The 7,948-nt window shown below is 48.2% G+C and overlaps 1 long non-coding RNA gene across 1 annotated transcript; it reads right to left on the reverse strand.

Moving 5' to 3' along the window:
- Positions 1-6,168: 6,168 nt before the first annotated feature.
- On the reverse strand, positions 6,169-7,622 carry LOC115462378. Its single transcript, XR_003940836.1, has 2 exons — positions 6,365-7,622; positions 6,169-6,222 (listed from the first exon to the last, which is right to left on the reverse strand). It is a non-coding gene; the product is annotated as an uncharacterized LOC115462378 (long non-coding RNA).
- Between the last annotated feature and the right edge of the window lie 326 nt (positions 7,623-7,948).

The following is a 7,948-nucleotide window of genomic DNA, read 5'->3' on the forward strand; positions in this document are numbered from 1 at the left end:
CCCTGCTCTAAACTGCAGGAGTCCTCTGTCTACATTCCTGCCAGTGGGTGGGTGCTGTTTCACTATCGCATTTTCAATACTGAGGGACTGCTAAGCTCTGCAGGACTCCAGGGGTCTGGCCTTTCTCTAGACATTGAACACACCTCCCTTCCCCCCCACTGGCAGCAATGCAATTTGACCCTCCCTTTCTTGAACTTGGTGGAACCCAAGTACATCTGTTGATCCAGTTCTAGGTCCTCCTGGTGTGTCGGCTTGGCAACTTGTTCTGTGTCTGGGCCTGTTTTCAATACATATGGGACTGTGTGTATCTTATGGTCTTCATCGGCCTTGGGCCAGCTCTCCCAGCCAGCCCCCTTGGCTGTGACATTCTTTTCTACATCTTCCTATCCATTAGGCTTTATGCATGTAGCCGTGTCCTGTGTATTATGCTTGTAGCCGTGTCATGTGTATCCTCAGGAGCTTAGCGGAGATTGGATGGCAGAGGCGGGGCTGGTGGTTGGGAAGCGGGGTTAGTACTGGGCAGACTTATACGGTCTGTGCCCTGAAAAAGACAGATACAAATCAAGGTAAGGTATACACAAAAAGTAGCACAGTTGGGCAGACTGGATGGACCGTGCAGGTCTTTTTCTGCCGTCATCTACTATGTTACTATCCAACTCATTTTCGAAAGTGATTGCCGGCCATCTTCCGACACAAATCGGGAGATGGCTGGCGATCTCGCAAAGGTGGCCAAAGCGGTATAATCGAAAGCCGCTATTTTGACACCATCGCCGCTTTCCCGTCACAGAGCTGGCAAAAGTTCAAGGGGGCTTGTTGGCAGCGACACAAAGGCAGGCATGGGCGGGGTTACGAAATGGCTGGCTTTAGCCCATAATGGAAAAAAAAAACCCGTCGATGAAGAGCATTTGGCCGCTTTTACTTGGTCCCTTTTTTTTCAGGTCCAAGCTTCAAAAGGTTGGCCAAACTGACCACATGACCACCGGAAGGAATCGGGGATGACCTCCCCGTACTCCCCCAGTGGTCACCAACCCCCTCCCAGCATAAAAAAACAGGTTACAAATACTTTTTTGCCAGCCTCAAATGCCGTACCCACCTCCATGACAGCAGAATGTGTTCTGTCCTCCGACAGCCTTTGCCTGCTTGTGATGTGGCTCTGGGGTGAGTGTGGCACCTTTTTAGTTATTTGCACTGCAGAGTCACATCAGCAATGCATTGTGATGGGTATAGGTATTGGTAGGCTCTGCTTTTCCCCCTGCTTACTGGGTCAGAGTGGCCCTGTTTTGTTTCCTGTTGTAGTCCATGCGGTAGTGGCCATTTTTGTAAGCCAGTTTTAGTTCCCTTTCCTGTGTTACCCACGCTAGAGAACGTAGTTCTTACCTTGAATGGTGCCGAAAGAGGGCATTGTACACCATTGTGCCAGCTCTGACCTACTGCTAATCTTAGTACCAGGGGACTCTTTGCCAGTGGGGCACAACCTCTGATCTGCAGTTAACTGTGAGTAAACGTGCTTATTTCAAGAAAGGACTTTTTCAGAGATTAGTCTTCAGGTGTGAACTGGTGTGCCAAAGTTATACAGCAGCAATAAGTCCTAGAGGCTGTATGCAGGTCCCTGGAGAAGGGTTAGTGGGTGCAGTACATTTGTGGGTAGTGGGTTTTGGGGGTGGGGGGCTCAGCTCCCAAAGTAAGGGAGCTATGCACGTGGGAGCTTTTCTGAAGTCCACCGCAGTGACCCCTAGGGTGGCTGGTTGGTGTCCTGGCATGTCAGGGGGGGGCCAGTGCACTAAAAATGCTGGCTCCTCCCACAGCCAAATGCCTTGAATTTGGCCGGGGTTTGAGATGGCCGACATAACTTTCCATTATCGCTAAAAACTGAAGCCGGCCATCTCAAACCCCAGCCAAATCCAATGCATTTGGCTGGCCGGAACCATATTATCGAAACAAAAGATGGCCGGCCATCTTTTTCGAAAATACGGGTCTGGCCAGCTGTTTGCTGCGCCGCCAAAATACTTCGCCAGCGCCGTTCGATTATTCCCTTCCACGTTACTATGTATTCAGGACTGATAAGAAGGCGTGTCCCAGGATTTGACATGTCAACAAGCAGATATTGGGTTGTCATGCCCCAGACTTAGGAAACCGAGTCTGGTTTTGAGTTGCTATTCTAGCTCCATAGTTCAGAACATAAGAACTGCCATACTGGGCCAGACCAATGGACCATCTAGCCCACTATCCCATTTCCAACAGTGGCCAATCCAGGTCACATGCACGTGGCAGAAACCCAAATAGTATCAACATTCCATGCTACCAATCCTGGGGAAAGCAGTGGCTTCCCCCACGTCCATCTCAATAACATAGACTTTTCCTCCAGGAACTTGTCTGAACCTTTTTTTTTTTTTAACTCAGATTCGCTAACTGCTGTTACCACATCCTCCAGCAGCAAGTTCCAGAGCTTAACTATTCTTGATTGAAAAAAATATTTCCTCCTATTTGCTTTAGAAGTATTTTGCCAATGTCATTTTTTTAGCTTCTTTGGGTACAGCCCTCATCTCAAATGCCCTGTGTTCTCTGCCGTTCTGTGGAAAACCGCTTCAAGGACGCATGTGGATGTCTGGCAATTTCCACCCATCCAAGGAACACATGGAGGTGTATTTTCAAAGCACGTGGTCTTACAAAGTTACACAGAGGGGCATTTTCGATATGACGCCTAAGTCTGACTTTAGACGTTTTACACAAAACATCCAAAATCTGAAAAAGGAAAGAAGGTCTTTTTCAAAAAAAAAGGAAAACATTTTTTTTTTCTAAAAATACCATTTCGAACAAGGTTTTGTGCTTTGTACATTTTTTTACCATTTTCGGGCGGGGGGTGGGGGGGGGGGGGGGGGGGGGGGAAGAAGTCCAAGTGAAAAACCTAGAAAATCAAGCCATTGAGTTGTAGAAGGGGCCAGTATTTTTTAGTAGACTGAGCCCCCAGACATTCTAGGAGAGCAATGGGGCACCCTAGGGGACACTGCAGTGGACTTCAAATAAAAACACATTTTGGGGGAATGGGAGGGGATCATTGACCACTGGGGGAGTTAGGGGAGCTCATCCCTGATTCCCTGTAGTGGTCATCTGGTCGTTTAGGGCACTTTTTTGTGGCTTAGTCATTCTAAAAACCGGTCTAGCTCGAAACGTCTTAGTTTCAGTCCTGGACGGTTTTCTTTTGTTCCATTCGGCCTGAAAAACACACAGGAATGACCAAATCCCACCCTTAATGCCCCCCCTTGAGATTTGGATACACTGTAGACAAACAGCTTAGAAAAATGACTGAAAAGTAGGTTTCAAAAATACCGATTTCGATATTTTTGTGAGAGAAATGTCCAAATACTGCTTTATGCCAGTTTTCAGATGTTTTTATTTTTCGAAAATGCGCCCCACGGTAACCTAGGTAACTTTGTATGTCTAATCAATGTAATTTTGTAAGAAAGAACTACAGCAAGGAACAGAAATTAAGGATTAGCACACAAACTTTATGAAAGAAGTTAGTTTTATATGAGAAAATTAAAAAGCATGAAAGTTTGTCACTGTTGTTCCAAAAACGCTAATTGTGGGCGATGCAATGTAAAAAAAAATCCTGAATATTTTGGATGCTTGTTGTGCAAAAACAGACATAATACGAAGTCTTTACTCGTCCACATAAACACCAGTAATTTGTAACGTGAGGACAGTGCCAGGCAGAGTTTTATGGTCTGTGCCCCTCAAATGAGAAGACAGATTATATAGGCTGAACTGGGCTTCACGGCAGATTGGGAGGCGGGGCTGGTGGTTGGGAGGCAGGGCTGATGGTTGGGAGGTGAGGATAGTGCTGGACAGACTTGTACAGTCTGTGCCAGAGCCGGTGGTTGGGAGGCAGGGCTGATGGTTGGGAGGTGAGGATAGTGCTGGACAGACTTGTACGGTCTGTGCCAGAGCCGGTGGTTGGGAGGAGGGGCTGATGGTTGGGAGGTGAGGATAGTGCTGGACAGACTTGTACGGTCTGTGCCAGAGCCGGTGGTTGGGAGGCAGGGCTGATGGTTGGGAGGTGAGGATAGTGCTGGACAGACTTGTACGGTCTGTGCCAGAGCCGGTGGTTGGGAGGCGGGGATAGTGCTGGGCAGACTTATACGGTCTGTGCCAGAGCCGGTGGTTGGGAGGAGGGGCTGATGGTTGGGAGGTGAGGATAGTGCTGGACAGACTTGTACAGTCTGTGCCAGAGCCGGTGGTTGGGAGGCAGGGCTGATGGTTGGGAGGTGAGGATAGTGCTGGACAGACTTGTACGGTCTGTGCCAGAGCCGGTGGTTGGGAGGAGGGGCTGATGGTTGGGAGGTGAGGATAGTGCTGGACAGACTTGTACGGTCTGTGCCAGAGCCGGTGGTTGGGAGGCAGGGCTGATGGTTGGGAGGTGAGGATAGTGCTGGACAGACTTGTACGGTCTGTGCCAGAGCCGGTGGTTGGGAGGCGGGGATAGTGCTGGGCAGACTTATACGGTCTGTGCCAGAGCCGGTGGTTGGTAGGAGGGGCTGATGGTTGGGAGGTGAGGATAGTGCTGGACAGACTTGTACGGTCTGTGCCAGAGCCGGTGGTTGGGAGGCGGGGATAGTGCTGGGCAGACTTATACGGTCTGTGCCAGAGCCGGTGGTTGGGAGGAGGGGCTGATGGTTGGGAGGTGAGGATAGTGCTGGACAGACTTGTACGGTCTGTGCCAGAGCCGGTGGTTGGGAGGCAGGGCTGATGGTTGGGAGGTGAGGATAGTGCTGGACAGACTTGTACGGTCTGTGCCAGAGCCGGTGGTTGGGAGGCGGGGATAGTGCTGGGCAGACTTATACGGTCTGTGCCAGAGCCGGTGGTTGGGAGGAGGGGCTGATGGTTGGGAGGTGAGGATAGTGCTGGACAGACTTGTACGGTCTGTGCCAGAGCCGGTTGTTGGGAGGCAGGGCTGATGGTTGGGAGGTGAGGATAGTGCTGGACAGACTTGTACGGTCTTTGCCAGAGCCGGTGGTTGGGAGGCAGGGCTGATGGTTGGGAGGTGAGGATAGTGCTGGGCAGACTTATAAGGTCTGTGCCAGAGTCGGTGGTTGGGAGGCAGGGATAGTGCTGGGCAGACTTATACGGTCTGTGCCCTGAAAATGACAGATACAAATCAAGGTAAGGTATACACAAAAAGTAGCACATATGAATTAATTTTGTTGGGCAGATTAGATGGACCGAGCAGGTCTTTTTCTGCCGTCATCTACTATGTAGATAAAGGTGAGCCGGTTGATGTACTGTACCTAGATGTCCTTCACGAGAGACTCCTGAGAAAATTAAAATTCACGAGTTAGGAGGCAATGTTCTATTGTGAATTGGAACTGTTGGCTAGTAGACAGAAAAAAGAGGATGGGGTTAAAAGGCCATTTCTCTCGGTGGAGGAAGGTGAAGGTATCTATACAACTGAAAAGTTGAAAGGTATTCCTCATCAGTGAATTCATATCAGTTGGTCATTGACTGCATTATAGCTAATGACAGATTATGTCAGGTGTACCCTAATGGTCAGTACGTTGAGCTTGGGGAAATCACTTAACCCTATATTTTCTTAGGTTAGAGGACGATGGAAAACCAGGGGTTTTGGTGTTGGCGGAAACTGAATCTGCAGCCAAACTTCGCCACTCAGTTTCGTCCCGAAACGAAGCTAAAACCAAAACCATTCCCCTCCCCCCTCAATATTGGGCAGATCATGCCTTGCCCCCCCCCCCCCAAACCACCATCTGGACCTAAAAGGAGATGAGAGGAATGCGTGCCCTCCCCCCCCCCCCAGGATTGTTCTGGGAGGTGTGGCATTTGGGGGGGGGGGTGGAAGGGTGAAGATTTGCCTAGGTTGACAGGGGTCCCACAGAGCCTCCACCAGCTTAGTGAGTCCTTTTGGATTTTCTTTGCCCCCTCCCCCACTCCACTTCCCTCCCTCCTTGAACCCTCTGCCAGAAAGGATTGGAGGAAGGGCTTTTTATCAGAGTATTGCAGAGACAGTTTATACCCCCTTCCTTATAAAGATCTGGACAAATGTCTCCAGTTGTCTATTAGATTGTAAGCTCTTTGAGCAAGGACTGTCTTTCTTCTATGTTTGTGCAGCACTGCGTATGCCTTGTAGTGCTATAGAAATGCTAAATAGTAGTAGTAGTAGTTCCCTAAAGTAGATACTTTGGTGATGATGGTGATGGAGAAGACATCAACCTTTTTTTCTTGTTTTTATTGAAAATGTTTTTGAAAATAATATACAATCAAAGCAAAACAATCAGAACATAGGCTAGACAATAGTAACGCTATTCGGTCCCATCCCCCCCAAGCCCCCCTCACCTCCCATTCCCCCTCCCACCCAACGGGAGCAGTTTGGCTCTGAAGGATTCCATTGATAAGGCAGTGCAAGGTGATCAGCTGGCAATCTGTGGTGGTTATGTAGCAAAGAGCGATCTGGAGTCAGGAGCGACCTTCCTAATGAACGTGCTAAATGCCTTGGGCCATAGAACTGGTCAGGAGATGCAACCTGCAGGCCTCAGCTCTGCAAGATCCCCTTTCAGGATTGGTTGTTTGAGAAGGAGTGTGAAAAGCCAGTCAAGAACCTGGGAGAGTCCAGGCTTCAGAGCCTCCCTGAAGACAAGTCATGCTCAGCAGCTAGATGCATGGAGAGCCAGTTCTACTCAACGAGGTGCAACGCCTAGGACTCAAAAGAGACAGTCCTTTTGAGGGGCTAGGAGGACTATGGGCCCTTCCTCCTTCTGCTCCTCTGCTGCAAAGGTCTACAGCGAGGAGCAGTGGACTCTGTCCATAGGGGTATAGGTGGGGTGTTCACTCCATCTAACAGGTCTAGGCAACCTGTGATTATTCAGTGTGAAACAATTGATGCTTTTTTAAACTTCCCTTTTGGATAAATGCTCTCCCACACTCAGTACATTTGAATGGCTTCTCTCCTGTGTGGGTTCTGAGATGGTAATTTAGTCCTGACTGTTGGGAAAATCTTTTATCACACTCAGTACATTGGAATGGTTTTTCTCCCGTGTGGTACCTCTGGTGGGATTTTAGCTGTGATATTGTAAAAAACGTTTTTTCACACTCAGTACATTGAAATCTCTTCTCCTTTGACTCCAATGGCTCTTTGTGATTTGTTTGGTGGAATACTAAGAGATATTTGCGACTAAACCTTTCCCCACATTCAGTACATAGAAATGGTTTCTCCCCAGTGTGAATTCTCCGGTGTCTTATTAGGCTTCCTCGCCATGTAAAGCTTTTCTTGCATTCGCTGCAGGGAAATGGTCTTTCATTTTTGTGACTTTTCTGATGTATTCTTAAGGAGTTCTTTCTTGCGTAAACCCTTCCACACTCAGAGCATGAAAAGATTTTTTCTCCGGTGTGAGTTCTTTGGTGTAACGTTAGATTACTCTTGCGCGTGAAGCTTTTCTTGCATTCGCTGCAGGGAAACGGTCTTTCCTTTTTGTGACTTCTCTGATGTATTCTTAGGGAGTCCTTTCTTGTGTAATCCCTTCCACACTCAGAGCATGAAAAGATTCTTTCTCTGGTGTGAGTTCTTTGGTGTAAGGTGAGATAACTCCTGCGTGTGAAGCCTTTATCGCACTCAGTACACGAAAAGGGTTTTTCTTTTTGTGAATATTCTGATGTGTGATCAGGCAGTCCTTGCGTGTGAAAGCTTTTCTACATTCAGAGCACGAAAAGTTTCTCTCACCTTTGTGCATTCTTTGGTGTGACGTTAGATGACTCTTGCGCGTGAAGCTTTTCTTGCATTCACTACACGGGAAGTGTTTTTCTTTTTGGTGAATTACCTGGTGGCCTTTTAGTACAATCATTGAACTTAAAAATTTACCACATTCAGCACATTGAAATGGTTTCTCACACCCGTGGAGTTTCTGCTGTATTATTAGGGAGTCCTTAAAACTAAACTTTCTTT

The sequence above is a fragment of the Microcaecilia unicolor genome, chromosome 1, assembly GCF_901765095.1.
Source record: "Microcaecilia unicolor chromosome 1, aMicUni1.1, whole genome shotgun sequence".
NCBI lineage: Eukaryota > Metazoa > Chordata > Amphibia > Gymnophiona > Siphonopidae > Microcaecilia > Microcaecilia unicolor.